We start from the raw sequence: 22,063 nt of genomic DNA on the forward strand, positions 1-22,063 counted from the left end.
ACAATAGTGTGAAGTGAAGTGAAGTCGCTCAGTCGTGTATAACAGGTCAATTATGTTTCAATAAATAAAATCAGACCAAGAAATAAATAAAATTTTTCAAAAAGTTGAAAGGAAAGGAGGATAATTTGGAAGGAATGTTTCTTAGTGAATTCACAGGACCTTTATTTATGATGCTGATTTTCTTTTAAAGTAGCATTTTAATTATTTTTTCAAAAGCCAATGCTTTAATCATTTGATTTAAAATGTTTTTATAATTCCACCATTTCTTCCTTGTTGTTTTGAAAGTCATAAATATATTTCTCCATTAGAATTTCCACAAAGAAAAAAAAATTGTTCCTCTGAAACATTACATATTCTGGGAAATAGATGGGGAAACAGTGGAAACAGTGTCAGACTTTATTTTTCTGGGCTCCAAAATCACTGCAGATGGTGACTGCAGCCATGAAATTAAAAGACGCTTACTCCTTGGAAGGAAAGTTATGACCAACCTAGATAGCATATTCAAAAGCAGAGACATTACTTTGCCAACAAAGGTTCATCTAGTCAAACCTATGGTTTTTCCTGTGGTCATGTATGGATGTGAGAGTTGGACTGTGAAGAAGGCTGAGTGCCGAAGAATTGATGCTTTTGAACTGTGGTGTTGGAGAAGACTCTTGAGAGTCCCTTGGACTGCAAGGAGATGCAACCAGTCCATTCTGAAGGAGATCAGCCCTGGGATTTCTTTGGAAGGAATGATGCTAAAGCTGAAACTCCGGTACTTTGGCCACCTCATGCGAAGAGTTGACTCATTGGAAAAGACTCTGATGCTGGGAGGGATTGGGGGCAAGAGGAGAAGGGGATGACAGAGGATGAGATGGCTGGATGGCATCACTGACTCGATGGACGTGAGTCTGGGTGAACTCCGGGAGTTGGTGATGGACAGGGAGGCCTGGCATGCTGCGATTCATGGGGTCGCAAAGAGTCGGACACTACTGAGCGACTGATCTGATCTGATCCTGCTCTCAGTTTCAGAAGGCCTGTCTGTATTTTGTATTAAGACAATGAGGTTCCCTTTTACATGCAGACATTTTCTGAAATGAAAACATTGAATCATCATTAATATAATAGCTTAGATGATCAGATAGTAACACTTAACATTTTAAAACATGCTATAGTGCTTTAAAGCATTTTCACATAATTAACATATTTTGGTCTTTTGAAACATTGTTAACATCTATCTTGTAGATCAAGAAAGTAAAGCTTGTAGAAATTAGCGATTTGAACTTAACCATATTAGCTAGTAAACAGGAAAGCCCAATCCACATTTCAGATTGATTCTAAGTGCAATTCTTTGTTTTACAAGGTGTGGTGTGTGGGTACGTGCTAAGTCGCTTCAGTCTGTCTGACTCTGTGACCCTATGGACTGTTGCCCACCAGGCTTCTTTGTCCATGGGAGTCTCCAGGCAAGAATACTGGAGCGGGTTGCCATGACATCCTCCAGTGGATCTTCCCCACCCAGGGATCCAACTTGCATCTCTTATGTCTCCTGAATTGGTGCGGGTTCTTTACCACTAGCGCCACCTGGGAAACGCAAGGTGTGGTGGGGAGTGATTCCTAAGGACCCTTTCCTCACCCGAGCTTCAGTCAGGCTCTTCGGAGCTCTCTTCTCAACTCAGCCTTGTCCTTGGTCTGTTAGGTCCAGTTCAGCAAGAATCCTGCTGAGCCTCTCAAGAATCTCCCATTAGGGTAGACCTACCTTAGGTATCACTTTGATACCTAGTCAAACTCCTCAGAGTAATTTTCCATCCGTTGACACCCTTACTCTGCCTGCTGGCTCTAAATCCTCACTTGTCCCTGCTGTATTTAGAGCTGAATTTCATCTCTCTTCTTCCCTATTGCAAAATCTTGAATAAAGTCTCTTAATCTGTTTAACTCCAGCTGGTGCAAATTTTCTTTGATTCAACCCAAGACAAAAGTCACTACATAGAGAACACAGGCCATAGTAAACTGTTCCAGGCATTTATCTTAATGTTAATAGATTTTGTTTTGCCTAATTTTTTTTAAACTAGAATTTGTCTTAGACATCAGACTATTTAAAAGTTATTTTAATGTGAATTTTTAACTTCTGGGAGGAAGTTTATCATGGTGTCAAAACTAACTCAGTTTCCCCATTTCTGAGTAATGTTGATTCAATAAAATATTGAATTGAATGAAAGTGATGTAACGCATAATAGGAGATTAAGTAAATCAAAATTCTTTTATGAGAATTCCTTTACAAGAATAAATCTGTGATCAGGCATGCATGTATCCTGCTGGAAAGACTTTTAAGAGATAAGACTTTTTTGGAATTCTCCTTCTGTATAACTTAATATCAGTGTGGCCAGCTTTCTCACCCGAAGCATGGAGATAATATCATAGACCTCATCTTATATGATTAATTTTGTAATATTATTATTTATAGTAAGCATATATTTGGTATTGGTACAATTCCTGGTACACTGTTCCTAAAATCCTTATAATTTCCTAGGTGGTAAGAATACTGGGAACATCTTTTATTAAACTCTTTAGTTTTTTTGCCTTCAGTTCTGAGATAACTCCATAGCGATAAGGTGAAAGGAATATCTTAATATTCATTACAAGCCTTTTAAACCAGTCATGCATGGATGTGAGAGTTGGACTATAAAGAAAGCTAAACAATGAAGAATCGATGCTTTAGAACTGTGGTGTTGGAGAAGACTCTTGAGAATCCCTTGGACAGCAAGGAGATCCAACAAGTTCATCCTAAAGGAAATCAGTCCTGAATGTTCATTGGAGGGACTGATGTTGAAGCTGAAACTCCAATACTTCAGCCACCTGATGCGAAAAACTGACTCATTTGAAAAGACCCTGATACTGGGAAAGATTGAGGGCAGGAGGAGAAGGGGATGACAGAGGATGAGATGGTTGGATGGCATCACCGACTCAATGGACATGAGTTTGGGTAAACTCTGGGAGTTGGTGATGGACAGGGAGGTTTGGTGTGCTGCGGTCCATGGGGTCGCAAAGAGTGAGACATGTCTGAGTGACTGAACTGAATTGAACTGAACTGAAGTCTATGTTAATGAGGTGATTTTTTGGAAAGCTCCTAGTTAACCACTGAATGAGGGCTGGTTGCCAGGATAACCATCCTGTGATTAGAGGCTTGGGACTTTCAGCCCCATGCCCTTACTTCCAGGAAGGAGAGCAGGGCTGGGGGTGAAATTCATCACCAGTGGGCATGACACTGATTTAATCAGTCATGCCTGTATAATAGAGCCTCCAAAAAACATTCCTGGGGGATGCTTCTGGGTTGATGAGCACCTGCAGGTGCTGGGAGGGGGGCACACATAGAGAGGACATGGAAGACCCCTGCCCCCTCCCACAGACCGCGCCCTATATGCTTCTTCTATGTAGCTGTTCATGAGTTGAATTGTATTATGATAAACCTGCAGTCTAGTAAGTAAACTGTATTTCCGTGTCCTTTAAACTGCTCTAGACAATTATCAAACCCATGGAGGAGTTTAGGAGTGTCTAATTTATGGTCACTCAGCCAGCAGTACAGGTGACAAATTGGATTTGTAGTTGTCAACTGAAGTGGAAGAGGGGGCATTCTTATGGGACTGAGCCCTTAATCGGTGAGTCTGTGCTAACTCCAGGTACACTGTGTCAGAATTAAATGGAATTGTAGGACACCCAGTGGTATTGGAGATCTGGTCAGTGCAGACAAATGCCATACATGTGGTGATCAGAAGTGAAATGATGAGAGCAGAGAGGACACTCAAGAGAGCTTTTCTTTTTCGTGATTAAATGAGGTTGCATATTTCAACTGCCTAGTCTAATTTTTGGCCTATGGTAGAAATTTAAAAAAAAAAAGACACGCACCCTTTTATTCCCTTTTCATATTAATAGCCAATTCTAGCATTTTTATTCAAAATATAACTGATTAAATTAGCCAGAATCAAGCCCACAGTAATAACAATATGTTGCACTATAAAGGCCAGTACTTCAGAAGAGAGCAAAATAATCTCATAGCAAGGCTGTAATTCACAAAATTGGTTGAATGTACTATCAGTTAACAGTTTTATTAAATTTCTCCCAACTGTATATTTTATTTCTGTTAAGAATACACAATTTAGTGTATAATTAGAGAACACATTTGGGACTTTCCCTTATGAGAAAAAAAAGACTTTTTACAAAAATGTCCTCTAAACTTAAAATACTATGGAAACATTTTGAGCTTGAATCTCACAGGAAATTAAACAAATGCAAAGTTTTCCAGAAGTTTAAATATTGTATGTATTTTTTCCAAGAAAATGGCAACTCCTTTTTTCTTTCTCTTTTGCAGTGCTAAAAGACTTAGATAAAAATGAAAAACTGCTTCAAGTAAAAGATTCTTTAGAAACAAAATTAACTCTTTCAGGTGATGAGAGATGGGCTTCCCAGGTGGTGCTCCCGTTAAAGAACCCGCCTGCCAATGCTGGACACACAGGAGACGTGGGTTCAATCCCTGGGTCGGAAAGATCCCTTGGAGGAGGGCAACCCATTCTAGTATTCTTGCCTGGAGAATCCCATCAACAGAGGAGCCTGGCAGGCTAGAGTGCATGGGGGTCGAAAAGAGTTGGACATGACTGAAGCAACTTCTCAGGCATGTATTTATATGTTTCCTACATAATATTCTAGTGAGATGAAAAAGTTAATGTATCTTCCAAAAGGCTTTCATAAACCCCTAGGGAATAAAAACACCATGCATTGATAGGGTTAAGTTCAGTCTTCTATATTAAAAACAAAGTCATGCTGATGACATTGCTGAACATTTACACATCACTACTTATGGGTCCAGAGTAGGTGATTTATAGCCTTTTGGCCATGAAATTATGAATTTTACTTAGCTATGACCATGTGGAATCATGGAGCTGGCTTGTTAGAGAACTGTATAGAAGTTAGACTGCCAAAGTCTGAAATTCACTCATAATATTTTTAGAAAATAAGCTGAGATAAAATATTTCCCTATAACATAGGCAATGATTATTAAAATCTGTAAGGAAATGAATGAGCTGAACCATGCAGCTCTCTGGGAATGTAGCATTCCCAGCAGAAGGAAAAGCAAACGTGAAGTCCTTGAAGCATGAGCTTGCTTGTGTTGTATGTGATTAAGAAGCAGTGAGGACCAGTGGGCTTGCTCAGATTGGTTAAGGAGGGAAGTATTAGAAATTGAGAGGGCCCCTTGGGCTTGTTCTATTTTTTTTTTTTTTTTGACATATACACACTGATATATTTATTTATTTGGTCGCACTGGGTCTTTGTTACTGCACGCGGGCTTTCTCTAGTTGCAGAAAGTGGGAGCTACTCTCTATTTGCAGTGCATGGGCTTCTTATTCTGGTGGCTGCATTTTTTTTTTGCAGAGCACAGATTCTGGGCATGCAGGCTTCAGTTGGTTAAGGTACAGGGGATCATCACAGCGGTGATAAAAAATAAATAAATAAACATGAAACAAAGCCAAAACAAATGGCCACTGGACCAGATCAACATGCACCTCTCCATTACTGTTTGGATGGCCTTGAAACCATACTCTGTGATGGTTGTGAAGTACCCAGGAACTTTCCACTTTGCCTGGACCCTCTCTCCTACTTCTGAAAAGTGAAAATTCTACTCCTTTTCTCTCCCCAGGATGCAGTGGACAAAGAGTCCTGCTTTCTATCAACCTCAGCCGAAAAGCTATCCCTTGGGAAGCTTTTCCCCCAAAAGGCAGATATGATTTTGACTGGGATATCTAGCACTGTAGGGTTCAGTTACGTTTTCAGTTGCATTATCTTGGGTTAGCATTTGGGGAATGAATACCATTTGATTCACTAAAACAGTAAAATCAGGAGGCACAATTTTACATTACTGTGTCTCCTTAAATTCAGCTATTACATATAATAAATGTTAAAAATAACTAACTTAGAAAGAAGGTATTTAATTACTTTGTTCAATATCAGATATTATTGAGAATAAAAAATGTGCTTTCTGATACCAACTGAAGTTATATGTATATTCCAGATGCCAGCTTATATCTTTTGCTTGTGTTCAACCCACACATAGGTTTTGATAAAATAAGAGTGTACAACATAATGAAGGACTCGGTTCCTTCAAAATGAATAAAACAATAATTAGGTGGCTTGGTCAAGGAATTCCAAGAGATGAACTCAAGTTTGATTTTAGAATACACAGATCACATACAACTTTTTCATATTGTGAAAGAAAATGTAGGTGGAGTCTCTCAGTTGTGTCCAACTCTTTGCAACTCCATGGACTGTAGCCCACCAGGCTCCTCTGTCCATGGGATTTTCCAGGCAAGAATACTGGAGTGGGCTGCCATTTCCCTCTCCAGGGGATCTTCCCAACCCAGGGAATGAATCCGGGTCTCCTGCACTGCAGACAGGCGCTTTACTATCTGAGCCACCAGGGAAGCCCTTCATATTGTACAATGTCATTTACTTGATAAATATACTTCTTGTTCTAATCAATAATAATAATTTAAACATTTAAAACTTAAATATTAAACAAAATCCCTCTCCCAGTTGTTTAAAAATGTTTTCAGTAGAGGTTTGTTAGTCTGGAAACCATTGTGACTCTTGGGAAATACGTAAAACATTCCTCTCCCCTTCACCACTCTCTCCAGCAATCTGTCATTGGGTGTATTTAGAAGTGAATAACCTTAGAGTGAATGCCAGAGGTAGACAGATGCATTGCCTCTTTCCTTCTTTATGATTCCATTAATTAAAAAAAGAAAGCTAATTATCTGGGAGGGAATGTGTTTATTTTTCATGCCTCAGCCCTTCTCGTTGACTGATCATTTGAACCCAGTTATTGTTCTATATACTTCATATACTATGTAAGGAGACACAGAACTTGAATTAACATGTTCAATTCCTTGTTTACTGTGAGAGAGAATAGCTTGTGTTCCAATGGCTGAGTTTTTAGTTTGAAGAGCTTAAGTGCCTATTACCTTTTGTTGATTAATTTACAAGATTGACTTATCTTTTGAACAGATCTTCTGAATCATTAAGGGCTTAATTGACTTATTGCCTGGTAAATGGACCAGCTTTCTCAGTCATAATCTGAGCCTAGAATGATGGGGTGTTCGTCTTAGCCAACTGCCATGCTACACATGATATAACTATAGGACATAAGTGAACTGCCTAACATTATTTTTCTAATTAAAAACTATAGTTGGTTTACACTGTTGTGTTCATTTCTGATGTAGAGCAAACTGATTCAGTTTTGCATAAACATATTTATGCTTTTTCATATTCTTTTCTATCATGCTTTGTTACAGGATACTGAATAGTTCCTGTATATACAGTAGGACCTTGCTGTTTATTTTATATATAGTAGTTTGTATCTAATAATCCCAAACTCCTAATTTATCACTTCTTTGTCCCCTTTTCCCTTTGGAAACCATTAGCTTGTTTTCTATGTCTGTGAGTCTATTTCTGTTTTGTAAGTAAATTCATTTGCGTCATAGAGTCTACACATAAGTGAGGTCATAGTGGCATTTGTCTTTCCCCTTCCGACTTAGTATGACAGTCTCTAAGTCTATCCATGTTGCTGCAAATGGCACTATTTTGTTCTTTTTAAATGGCTGAGTAATATTCCATTGTGCATATGTACCGTTTCTTCTTTATCCGTTCATCTGTTGATGGACAATTAGGGTGTTTCCATGTCTTGGCTATTGTAAACAGTGCTGCTATGAATGTTGGGGAGTATGTATCTTTTTGAATTATTATTTTCTCCAGATATATGCCCAGAATTGGGATTTCTGGATTGTATGACAACTCTCTAGTTTTTTATGGAACCTCCATACTGTTTTCCATAGTGGTTACACCAATTTCCATTCCCACCAACTGTGTAGGAGAATTGCCTTTTCTCTATACCTTCCCTAGCATTTGCTATTTATAGACTTTTTAATGATGGTGATTCTGACCAGTGCGAGGGGTACCCCACTGTAATTTTGATTTATGTCTGTCTAGTAATTAGCAATATTAAGCATCTTTTCATGGGTCTACTGGGCATTAGCAAGCTACAATTAGATATTATTCTGAAGTTTCACAAATGAATCTTCCTAACAAAGTCTTACTTTCTACATCTAAATACATTAGTGGTGATATTTTACTGATCATGGCATCTGCTTTAGTAATGTGGTATGGCAATCATTCAATGGCTTTTCTAAAGTATTCTGATTCTAAAACGAGCAATTAAGACAAATGTAAAAGTCTGTGCCCACTAACTGCATATATCCATTCATTTACCTACCTACTTTTTCATTTATTTAACTAATGTTCATTTACTGTTAGCTTGTGTTTAAGGTTAGGGGTCAGGAAATGGAAATGCAGCAATAAAAAAAAGACTTGGCTCCAGACATCCAGGAGCTTATTATTTAGCTGGAAAGAAACATCCATGCAAAAGTGCAGGTCACAGGGCTATAAAAGCAGCTCATAAAAGGCTGAATTTTATTTAATTCACAGAGAAACATTAATATTTGAGATTTATTACTTCAGTAAAAACTCAACCTAATGTGACTCTATTAGAGTTCATGTTATTTTATTATAAAAATATTATCTTCTGAGTTCCTTTTACTGCAAGTCTGGTAGTCATCCTAAAAGAAACCATATTTGAAAATTTTTAAGGAGAGCAAATATGTGACTAATCTTTATGCTATTAAAGCTCTGTGCTCTTTTGACTGCAAGGGTAAGAAAACTCACTTGATTTTTCTCAGGCCTTTGCAGAATGATTGTATTTGACAAAGTATAACACAGAGAGAGAGATTAGAAGGAGAGAAGGTCATTTCTTGATTTTTACATCCCCTGATATTGTGGTTTTGCCTCTGCAACAAACTAAGCAAACGGTGCTATAGTAGACACACATCCATGCTAATGGTGGGGGTGCAGGACTACAGTTTTACTAAACTTCTATCCCATTTTTTATGTAGGAAGGACGTGTTTGTAATGCTTCTATTGATAGTATTTCATTTTCTGTTTTGTATATAAAAACAAATCTTATAATGTTTAATTCATTAACTTATTCAAATTAGAAATATATACAGTGTGAATAGAGAACCAAATATAGAGTGATATAAAGAAAAATGGTTTTATTGACTTCAGTTTCATAGAGAAAATGTTTCCAATGGCTTTAATCTGTAAAATCTCCCCTCCTAGAGAGGTTTTATGTGGAAACTCTGTAAAACTGAAAAATGAGGAGACTCTTAACCTTATGTCTCATTTGTACAAATCATCTCAACCTCTAAAATGAGGTCTTGGCAGAAGTACTAAGTTCCACAACTTATAAGAACAAAAGCAAATTTTATTTTTGTCAAAACATTCATTACCTCTGATAGCTACAATGAGAGGCTGAAAGAAACAGGACAGTGGAACCGAGAAACAGGCTAAGTCTCAGCCAACTGAAGAAAAAACGATGAGTGCATCGCAGAGGGCAGGAGTTACATGACAAAGCATTCGTGAAAAATGTATCCTATGCTCTGTTCAAAGGATGTTACTCTTCCATAGTTTCATTCCTTAGATGCCACAGGAAGTCCCCAGTTTCCTCTAGAAACCTCATCCAGACTCCTGGCATCTCAGGGATCCTATGTGGAAAGGAGCCCCAGCTTTATCCGGTTCCTGGAACACTGAAACACTATGAAAGTTCCTACTCCTCATTTATCTTTATTTATTTTTTTAAATTTTATTTTATTTTTAAAACTTTATGAACCCTGCTGTCAAAGCTATCACCTCATTACCAGAAGCATTGGTCTCCATCACCTTTATCTTTTTCAAAGTCTCAGTCTTTCCAAATCAAAGACTTATAAATTTCATGATTTCAGACAGCCCGATCTTCAATAGGAACATGGCTTATTAAGACAGAAAGAATGTCACCTCTTTTTCCTCTTTACCAAAGGGATGCCAAACTGTACAAATTTGAAAGGCCTGGACAATTATATCTTCCCACAAGTTGATGTCATTGTTAAACATGTGTGTGTATATATGTATTTATATATGTGTGTGTGTGTAAGGGCTTCCCAGGTGGTGCTAGTGGTAAAGAACACACCTGCAATGCAGGAGACATAAGAGACTCAAGTTTGACCCCGGGGTTGGGAAGATCCCCTGGAGAAGGGAATGTAACCCACTCCAGTATTCCTGCCTGGAGAATTCCATGGACAGAGGAGCCTGGTGGGCTACAGTCCATGGGGTCGCAAATAGTTGGACAAGACTTAGCAACTGAAGAAACAACTATATATATATATATATGTAAGTGTGTGTGTGTGGTGTGTATTTTTCCCCTCTGAGTATTATAGCCAAAGCATCTGAACAAGTTGAGATATCTTTTACTTGCAGTATGAGCAGACCTCCCTCCATACATTTCTTAGGCATAAACCTACAGGTTTTTTGCCTTACAGACTCTCTTTATGTGAGAGTCTGTAAAACCATTGTGCTATGAGCTAGACCTATGCTACTAAGGGCCCTGAAATCAGAGTAAATGCCCAGGATAACCTGTCCTTAAAGAGCAGACCTAATTTTCCATAATTCCTGGGTTATGTGATTCTCCCATGGTAGGCTGCCAAAGGATCTGGCAAGTAGGTTGATAACAAGTTACTCATCCTCTCAAATCCAAGACGTGCTGTAATTCTTGAAAAATGAATTGAGGTTTTTCAGCTTTGAGCCAATTTGTTGCCAGTGATAAGAATGAGCATCCAGGCAATTCACTAAGAACTTTTGATGAGCATCAGCATTAGTGAGCTTCATTTTCCAGCCCCAGCCTACATGTAACCAAGAACAGAAGCTTTCTATAAGGCCAAGTTGGAGATGTACATCACTGGGTGACATAGAGAAGCCTACAAGAAAAAGGCCTTATTCCAGATAATTATTGGAAATGATTAAACACTTAGGGATTGTGTTCTGTTTCTGGCTGTGGCATTGATTTTATCCCAGTTCTGGAAACTAAATCTCTGTCTTAATATGTCACATACAGGTCTTCCTCTTGTTTTCTGCTGGGTTTTCTAGATTTCTAAAACAGAGGTTTTTGTTTGGTTATGGAATTTGTTTATAGTGATTCTCTGTCGGGAGTAGAGTACAATCCCTGAACTTTGTTTCCTGTGGCTGGAATAATGTGCTGGAACTTCCAGATCGTAATTTTCTGGTTTCCTGAACTGATGGACTTTTGCTTGCTAAATATATCTACCATATTGGATTTTCTGTCCTACATGGAATGTTTATCTCAATTCTTGGTCTTTCTGGATCTGGACTGTTGTGCTGTCAGCCAGGTGCCATTTCTGTTGATATGGAAGAAACCAGAGACTGATGCTTTTCTGTTGGCAGGAGCCTACATTGGAAAACAGATTCTTTTGAATCAAGGGTAGGAAAAAAGAAAGGAGCTAATATAAGGAGCTATTTTTAGGTACTAGTTTCATGCTAAGCAACTGTATATTTATATTATCCCTAGGCCACTAAGTTCTTTAGGAGCTGGATATCTGTCTTTTAAAAAACAGAATGTAGCAGAGTATATGGTACATTGTGAATAAATATAATAAATTATCACATTATCTTTTCATATACAACTTATAAGGTAGATGCTGCTTCTGCTGCTGCCAAGTCTCATGTTATAGATAATCAAATTGACATTCAGAGAAATTGGGCAATTCGTCCAATGACATTTTAAAAGATTGACCAGCTCTCAAATCTGATGTCTGACTCTAAAATCCATGATGTTTACTCTATTGGTCTATTTCATTTGTTTTCAGTTTACATATAAATTACAAATACTTTAAGAAAGAGTTGAAGCAACTTAAAGATTAACAGGTATATAACAAAATAGTTTCTTTAAAATAAACTTCCTATGAAAAAGTAAATAATATTTTAAAAATTGAAATAAGCTATTTGTTTCTACCAAGTGATACAATAAACTTAAGCTCTTTAGAAGGCAAGGCAAAGAACTACATGGTGGATTATATACATAGTTTAACTTTTTAACAAATGAAAAATACAATTTCTTTCTGCTAGCGGTTTTTTTCTTGTGATAAACATAAAAAGGAAACATAGGACTAACAGGGACTCCAGAACAAATAAAATGATTAGATAATATGAGAAAATTTGTGTTAATTTTAGCTTATGATTCCATTGACAAGCTGGTGGCATCATCCAAGTTACAAGAGCAACGCTGAGGGTGTTTTTGATTGCTGAATTTAATTGTTACTTCATCACAAGTAGTGTCCAGTTCTTTTTGTGACCCCACAGACTGGAACTCACCAGGCTCCTCTGTCCATGGGATTTTCCAGGCATGAATACTGGAAAGGGTTGCCATTTCCATCTCCAGGATATCTTCCTGACCCAGGGATCCAGCCTGCATCTCCTGCTTGGCAGGTGGATTCTTAACCAGTGAGCCACCTGGGTGGAGTCTGGCGGGGGAGCTACAGTTTGCAATATATTGCTTGACATTTTTTGAGTGAAGATTCCTGATACGGGATCTGTGAATATAAAATAGTCATCAGGGAGCTTTCCCCACCCTTGAACATATGTGTTCAGTTGTCTCAGTTACTATTATCTGGTGTTCACGTGAATAAGTTCCTCAGATTCACAAAAGAGATTGAGATTCCAAAATGTTATGAGCATTTTAAATTAAGAGCAGTTGTTATTCAGTCACTCAGTTGTGTCCGACTTTTTGCAACCCCGTAGACTGTGGCAAAACAAGCTTCCCTGTCCTTCTCTATCTCCCAATAGTGAAGAACCCCATGAACAGTATGAAAAAATAGCAGTTATTAAAATTATCCAATAAAATAATAATTATTGAAATCACTTAGAATGTCTACCAGCTGTGAAATACATGCTAAATACTTCACAGGAAATAAATTCTCTGGTCCTCACAGCTACCTGATGATGTAAGTACCATCATTATTCCCACTTTTCAGATGAGTAAGCTTAGGCAAAGCAAGATTAAGTGATTTCCTCAAAGTTTCACAGCTATTAGGTAATAGAACTAGCATTTACATCTAGGGAGTCTAGCAAAGAAGTTTATACCTCACCACTATACCATCTTGAAAGAATGGAAACTTTTTACTTGGGGAAATCTTTTTTTTTATTCCCTGATTAATTCCAAATACTAGAATTGTGCTTAACTCATTGTAGACATTCAATGCATCTTTGCAAAATTACTGCTTTCCCTTTCTCATCTTCAAATAAGTACCATTACATCTGTGGTTTCTCCCTTCCAAATTCAATTGCTTAATGTATTCCATTGATTATTATTGATAGTTCTCATATAACCTCATTGGCCACTTTTTAGTGAATGATCTAACATAACTATGAGAAAGTATGCAATATTTCCTATTCTTAAGCTTTTAGAGTTATTCTTCTAAAGACTTTTACAGTAAGATCATTTGCACTTGAAGAGTAAGTTAAAACACTAAAGGTCACAAGTGAATCATAAAATCATGTATAAATATTTTATGTTCATTAAAATAAAACACAACCAATGTGGTTAATGCCCATTTATAATCTATCAAGATGTCTGTCCTCTACAATATTAGTAAGATGCCTGAAATCTGTTTTCGTTTGTTACAGGCATATCAAAAGACTTTTGTCCCCTATGCCTACTTCTCATCAATTCAATTCTGATTTTATGGTTTGGAATTTTTGCCTCTAATCTCAGAAAACCCAACTGAGGATCTTAGGGTTCAGAATATCTTCATAGCTACACCATCATATGAAGAACTGTTAATACTTGCTCAAACCAACTTAGCCACGAAATTATGTTGAAACTGTCTTCCTCTATATGCCCTTCCAGAGCCTTAGTTCTATCCACAACTTAATTCCAACATGTGTGGGCATGAAGACTGAAATGACTTTTTAAATAGCTTTTATTTATATGTGTTTGTGTGTGTGTATACACATAAAAAAGCATATATACACACATACATACATATATATGGGCTTCCCTTGTAGCTCAGTTGGTAATGAATCTGTCCTGCAATGCAGGACACCCAGGTTCAACTCCTGGGTTGAGAAGATCCCCTGGAGAAGAAAATGGCAACCCACTCCAGTATTTCTGCCTGGAGAATTTAATGGACAGAGGAGCCTGGCAGGCTACAGTCCATGAAGTTGCAAGAGCTGGACATGGCTTAGCGACTAAACCACCAACCACCACACACATATATATACCACAAAAACTTATGCTCTCATTTACAAGGTACCCATTTAAGAAACTGAATACACCAGCATTCTGGAACTGCTCACCCCTCAGCCTGTTGCTTTCCAGTTACTCCCACTCATACCATTTACAAAATGAGTATCTAAATTTCTTACATTATAAATTAGTCTTGCCTTGGTATAAGTCTTGTCTTGGAAGTATATAATATACATTTATTCCCCCTGACTTCTTTCTCTCAATATTATGCTTGTGAGATTCACACATAATGTAGTGAGGAGCTGAGGAATTTCATTCTTATTCGTGGGCACATGTCTTTTGATCAACACATGCATGTATTCTTGTTAAGTATATATCTATGAGTAACACTGCTGCTTCATAAGCACTATATATTCAGTTAACAGATATCACCACACACTTTTCTAAAGTGACTGAAATAATTGTCAATTCCAAGAGTAGTTTATGGAAATTTCTGTGTTCCACATCTTCACCTCTGTCTTTTGTTATTTGAGCAATTCTGAAGATTATTTAGTGATATCAAATTGTGATATATTTCTCTGTAATATGTATTTCTCTGAGTAAGTTGCTCATTTTTACATGATTATTAACAATATGCATTTTCTTTTGTGTGTGTGTGTTCCACACTTATTCTTATATTTTAAAAAAATATATTCTGGATATAAATCAATTCTTAAGATATATGTATCTAGTGATGCCATTTCTCATTCTATTGCTTGCTTTTTCATTATTTTAATGTCATCTTTTGATAAGCAAAAGTCCATGGTTTTGGTGTATTCCAGTCTTTATGGTTTTATTTCATTTGTGTCTTGTTTATGACAACTTAGCCTTACTCAAGGTCATTCTCTTTTATTTTCTTCCAAAAGCTTTATTGTTTGCCTGTCACACAATTTAGATCTTCAATTCATCTGGGATTGATTTTTATACCTGGTATAAGCAAGGGTCAAATACAATTTTGTTTTTCTTTATAGATATACAACTGATGCAGCTCCATTTATGGAAAATACTATCTTTTCCCTACTGACACGATGGCTTGACTTTCTTTTATCTCTTCTTCCCGGCAGATACACTTTCCATTATATATATATTCTTTTCTTAGCACCTTTCTTTATTTCTTTCATTACCAATATGTGTGGCTTAGAACCGATATATCTTGTTTGACGGAAAAGATGAACACACGTATATCATGCATAAATCAAAGAGGGCAAACCATGATTATAATCACTATAATTATTAGACAGTTGGCTCAACAACTGCCAGCATGGGCCGGCTGTATGGGTGGAGGGGAATGGTGAATGGGCCATCAGCATCTGTTCCCATTGTCCTCCTTGCATGACTTACTGGCCTGTGGAGCCAGGAAGTGTAAAAACTACATAAAACAACCACTATTACCTTTTCTCTAGTCCCCTGTAGAGTTAGTGTTTCTATGTTGATTGTCATGTTCATACAAGATTTGAAAGACTGAAAGGAGCAAAGGTTATCTTCCTGTACATTTAGCTAGGTCTGTTCTTAAGTTCCATTGTGGAGAAGTGGGCAGTCTCCACAGCACCGCTCAGTATTTTAATTTGGCGCACTGAGGAGGCGTTATATCTGTCTCCTGATTCCTAGACCAAAGCATCTTTAGAGACTGAAATCCTGTTTTCTATTTTTGTATTTGTGACAGAAATTAACCATTTTTTTTCTAGAAAACCTTACACATTGTTCGTCCTGGGAGGTTTTGCTGGAGATCTAGCTTCTAGCCCACCTTTGCAATATTTCTAACAAATATATAAGCATCTGATTTCTTGGAGTAAACTCCTCCATGGCTAAATAACTAGAGCAACTTATTTCCTGCAATTTTACCCTACTGAAAAATAGGAGGGACTACAAAATTTTACTGAAGCAGAAGAGGGGTACATGGCAAGTTGCAACAGTCAACTCTAAGACAGAATTTTGACCTTCAGAGGCAAGGTTGAATAATTCAAACATATATTGAGAGCTATCAAGGTAATGACACAACAGAACTGGTAGTTAGGAAATTGTACCATTGAAGCAAATATGCTCATTAAACAATCACATTATAATTTATTAAAGGGGTTAAACTGAAACATGTTTTCTCTTCATAAAACCCCTTCAATCTTTGCTGCATGATGTAGCTATACTGATCCAAATTTTTGATATTAATTTTTGTAATAGAGACAATTGTTCAGAGGAAATAAGCAGTGATTGATTCCTTTTCCTTTCTTATTCATAACCCACCTAAATCCAAGAAACTTCTGAGATACTTTATATAATAAATCATTAGAATAAAGCTAAAGTATGATGAGTCATATCAAATCAAATATAGTACTTATGCCAGAATATATAGATAGAAGCTAGAAGCAGCAACTGAGTACAAAGTTTGACTTTAAAATTGTCAGAAACCAAGGTAATATAGAAAACATTTTGTCTATTTTCTAGATTTTATCATCTAAGAAAAGTAAAATTCCATGCTATCAGAATAAATGGAGAACTTGCAAATATAAATTATGAGAAAAATTTAGAGTTGCCAAATTTAGAGTTGTAGTATATTAAATGTAATATAATAAAAATTAAAATTGTAATATAATTTAAAATGTAATAAAGTAAAGCTTAATCACACATACTTCTGTATTTGAAGATTAATGGTAGATTCTACACACTAATAGATCAAAGTATATTAAATGCCATTCTGGTTTTTCAGTGACATCCAATTTAATCATTTTTTAAGATAAAGTAGACTATAAAGAATAAACTCAGCAAGTATGTTTTTTTAAAAATTATTGAGTTCCTTTATATCAAGAAATTTAATAAAATATGATTTATTGTTTTTTCATAAAGCTTCTTATCATTTACTGACATAATGACCTATGTGAAAATGAACATGTTTTGAAAATATGAAAGCAGAAAGAGTTAGAGTTGAAAATAAATATAAACAAAAACTTTCTTTTTAATATTGATTTTTAAAGTTATTCTTTCAAGAAATTGAGTTTCGCCTCTTAGGGTGTGTCAAGCCAAAAGACAGAACCAAGCCAACGAATGACAGAAGGAGAGATTTATTATTTTCAGCAAGTAGGGAGGAGGACACCAAGGATCCTTCCCAAAGCAGTGTTCTTGGAGCAGCCAGATTGGGGAAGTTTTCAGCTAAGGGTACACACATATTCGTGAAGCAGAGGAGAGTTCAGCATAGAGCTGGGGTCAAGGACTAAAGAATCCAGGCTTTAGTCGATTGAGGTCTGGGGGTTTAATATCACCACTCCGTCCTCCCCCTGGGTGGGGGTCTTAGTTCCTGAAGACTGTATCAGATTACTATGCATATCCCTTGAGGAGGAACTGTTGGTTTTTGACTGTTTTTCCTGCATTCTTTTGGTTCCTTTGAGACAACTGATTACTGAGACCTATTCAAGGGCAAGCACAGTGGCCAGACTTAGATCATAGCATGGCTTCTAGGCCAAAAATGGCTTCTCTTATGTCAAGAAAGCCTTGCCTGGTTCTCTTTCTCCAGAAGCCCCTAGGCTATCTGCTTACACTTACTGAGAACTTATTTTGTTGTGAGGGCGATAGGCAATACTGGTAGTATAATGCTATTTAAGACATTACACTTGCATGATCCAATTTTTATTCAAATGATCTGATTACTTTTTAAACATAGATGAGGCAGAACAAATTAAACACAGTTCTAACATTTCTATTTCCATCATTTTCCTTCAGGGTTCTAACAGCCTTCCTAGCAGCGTTTCTGCTCTGTACCCTTGGGTTCATACCAGACTGTTAAACCTTTTTTATGAGAGACTACTTCTGTGCTGATAAACTCTAATGTATCAGATTTATGTATCACACTTCATATTCCAGTATTACTTATATTCTCAGTTATTGGCAGCATATGATGTCTACATGTTGCAGATTCTTCACTGTACACTCTCTTTTATACTGCGAAGCTGAGCTGTATTGGGATTTAACCCTGATTATTTGTTGGATTGTCAGGAGGAGATTTGTTTTGTAAGGTCCCTGTCTCACTTGAGGCCGCAGCGTCTGCCAGCATGGAGCATTATAATCTTCTAGCACCAAAGAGTGAAGGGCCACATTGGTAAATTTAGTGGGTTCAGAGGCATCTAGGATCTCAAGTTTCAAAGCTATACTTAACTAGATTTCCTCACGTCAACATGAGGGTCTTGCTTTCCTATTATGGCATTAACCTTGGCTTAGAGAAACTCCTGAGATTGAGAATTTAATATTTTCTGAAGCTCTTCTATTGTAGTTAAGTCCTACACCTGCTCCTCTGCTTTGCCTACCTTTCAGATATAAATGGTCAGGGTCTCCATAAATGTTACCAAGGAGACACTGGCTTTCACATTGTGCCTTGAATTGATTATAAATCATCCTAGCCCTGTCGCTACCTGTTTTTGACAAATCAGTGGAGTCAGCAGCACTTACTCACCTTTGTGTTATTTATCATTAACCATCTTGTCATGCTTTTCCAGTCACAAACATATCCTACCAGCAAGGGCAGCCCTTCCACTGATGTCCCACTCTGGTTAACCACTGGTGGAATTTTTAATAACTTCATTGTTATATCAGAGGCTATTCATACTCTACTTATTACCATTTACTGAGAGTAGTAGTACTTAATCTCAGTGCAAGCTAGCTGGCAAGTAAACCATTTGCAAAATCTCATGTTAAAGTGTGCTTCCTAGACCCTTAGGCTTCCCTGGGAAGCCTTAAATGGTAAAGTGTCTGCCTGCTGTGCGGGAGACCCGGGTTCGAACCCTGGATTGGGAGGATCCCCCGGAGAAGGAAATGGCACCCCACTCCAGTTTTCTTGCTTGGAAAATCCCATGGATGGAGGAGCCTGGTGGGCTACAGTCCATGGGGTTGCAAAGAGTCGGACACGACTGAACAACTTCACTTTCACTTTCCTAGAGCCACTGTTGCTGGTGGCCGTCTTAAATTGTGTTGCTTGGAAATGATCTGTGAGATAGAGTTGTGCCAGAGGATTTACTGAAGAGTGGTCTAGGTGGACTCACCTCTAAGGAACTGAGAGAGACACAACTGGACAGAGAAAAAATTTATCCCATTGTGTGTTTGCAAGTCAGACCTTATCCGTTTTGTGGAGAGCTCTGGATCTAGCTGCTGTTTCAGAATTTTTCCAAATTGAGACAAAGGAACTGGAACTTGTATCCCTACATCAGTCACTCACTGTCTTCAGACTGAACGCTGTGCAAGGCAATAACTTTATACAAGGCTGTTCCCTGTGGCCAGTGGTAATTCCCTGTGAGCAGCACATAGCACAAGTCATCAGCTGACAGTATTCTTAGCTGCTGAAGTTAGGTGCATTGACCTCAGGGACAGGGAACTAGGTAGAATATCATGGTATTCACTATAACCTGAAAATGTATGTGGTACAATTTACTGTCTCCAAGAGGTCATAATCTATTGGTGAGAGAGGGCTAACATTTTTGAAACAATGAAAAGGACATTTATGTGTTTAATAGTGTTGTGAGGTATTTATTGTAAGTCCTTCAACCTATCCATGTAGAAGCAGTGGTGGGAGATTCTACCATAAAGGCAAGCTGATATTCACTGGGTCTTATATTTTTTCTATGAATATACCCATAGGTTAGGAATTCCCACCACTTCTCTCCTCTCTTAGAAGTACTTGTGACAAGGCTTCTACCATTGTCTCCAAGTCTTTGTTTACTTGTTCTTATGCATAAATAGATTTTTCTGATTGGGAGACAGGGATGACTTGGCATCAGCTGGATAACAGCAGCAACAGGGCTCTGCTGTACCATCTAGACTCGTCACTTGTGTTTTCTCTTGTGGCTTTCTGCCCTCAAAGTTGCCAGCCCTGCTCACTGTCTTCTTCCCTCATCAGCTCTGTGAGCAAGCACTGGCATCACATAACCCATCATTGGGTGTTCCAAGTTCCACTCTGCCTGCCCAATAGCCTTCTGTTTCTTCCCACACAGATAATCACATCTTCCTCTTTGCTTCCACAGTACATTTGCACATACCTCTTTCATCTCCCTGCATTGAAATGAATAGTTTACCTACCTGATACCACTCGTCATCCTCTTCCACACCACATGCATTCTGCAGAGCGGTGACTGAATCTTACTTTTTTCTGTTCACTCAACAAATCATTATTGTCCTGAAAAGGTGCCAGGAGATCCTCAGATACTTAACCGCTGCTCTCAGTGAAATCAGAATCTACTAAGGGAAACCAAACCATAATAAATCAATTGCAATGAATCATAATGATATTCCTATATTTTCATGTCTGCGTATGCAAGCATTGTGTCTGGCACATCTTGAACTATTTATCATCCCTGAACACAGCATCAAAGTACAGACTTTGCTTTTGCTCAGACATTTCTTTATGTCCGAATCATTCATCCTTCATGAAACTAAATCCTGTTCTTCCTTCACGACTCAGATGAAGAGGCTGATCCTTCTTGGAGAAGGTCTTCATAGACACCTTGATATATTTGTTTGGGTTTGGTGAACATCTTCTGTACTTTAATAGCAAAACCCAAGCTCTGTCTTGCACTTGTTAATGAATGCCATTATTTAAAAATGGTTGCTTTTATTTATTGATAACTACTCTTCAATCACTTTTACAGTAATTTTTCATATAATCTTAGAAAGCAAACATTATTATTTTCATCTTACTCAAAGGCAGCTTTTGGTGCCTCAGAATGATTTCCCTATTGTCTAAAATCACAATATCACTGTCTTCTTCTTCTTGAGAGAATCTATTACAACTTATGGACCACAGCCTTGTCGAACTCAAAGGAAATATGACCCATGCTGTGTAGGGCCACTCAAGACAGATGGGTCGTGGTGGAGAGTTCTGACAAAATGTGGTCCACTGGAGAAGGGAATGGCCTTCAGTATTCTTGCCTTGAGAACCACAAACAGTATGAAAAGGCAAAAAGATAGGAAACTGAAACATGAACTCCCCAGGTCAGCAGGTGTCCAATATGCTACTGGAAATCAGTGGAGAAATAACTCTAGAAAGAATGAAGGGATAGAACCAAAGCAAAAGCAACACCCAGTTGTGGATGTGACTGGTGATTGAAGTAAAGTCCGATGCTGTAAAGAGCAATATTACATAGGAACCTGGAATGTTAGGTCCATGAACCAAGGTAAATTGAAAGTGGTCAAACAGAGATGGCAAGAGTGAACATCAACATTTTAGGAATCAGTGAACTAAAATGGACCGAAATGGGTGAATTTAACTCAGATGACCATTATATCTACTATTGTGGACAGTATTACCTGAGAAAAAAAAGAAGTAGCCCTCATTGTCAACAAAAGTGTCTAAAATGCAGTACTGGATGCAATCTCAAAAAGGACAGAATGGTCTTTGTTCATTTTCAAGGCAAACCATTCAATATCACAATAATCCAAGTCTATTCCCCGACTAGTAATGCTGAAGAAGCTGAAGTTAAATGGTTCTATGAAGACCTACAAGAGCTTCCAGAACTAACACCCCCAAAAGAAGTACTTTTCATTATAGAGGACTGGAATGCAAAAGTAGGAAGTCAAGAGATACCTGGAGTAACAAGCAAATTTGGCTTTGGAGTACAAAATGAAGCAGCAAAACAGCCAACAGAGTTTTGCCAAGAGAACACACTGTTTATAACAAACACCCTGATCCAACAACACATGGACATCACCAGATGTTCAACACTGAAATCAGATTGATTATATTTTTTACAGCTGAAGATAGAGAAGCCCTATACAGTCAGCAAAATCAAGACTGGGAGCTGACTGTGGCTCAGATCATGAACTCCATATTGCCAAATTCAGACTTAAATTGAAGAAAGTATGGAAACCCACTAGACCATTCAGGTATGACCTAAATCAATTCCC

Source organism: Bos indicus, chromosome 7 (genome assembly GCF_029378745.1).
Source record: "Bos indicus isolate NIAB-ARS_2022 breed Sahiwal x Tharparkar chromosome 7, NIAB-ARS_B.indTharparkar_mat_pri_1.0, whole genome shotgun sequence".
Taxonomy (NCBI): Eukaryota; Metazoa; Chordata; class Mammalia; order Artiodactyla; family Bovidae; genus Bos; species Bos indicus.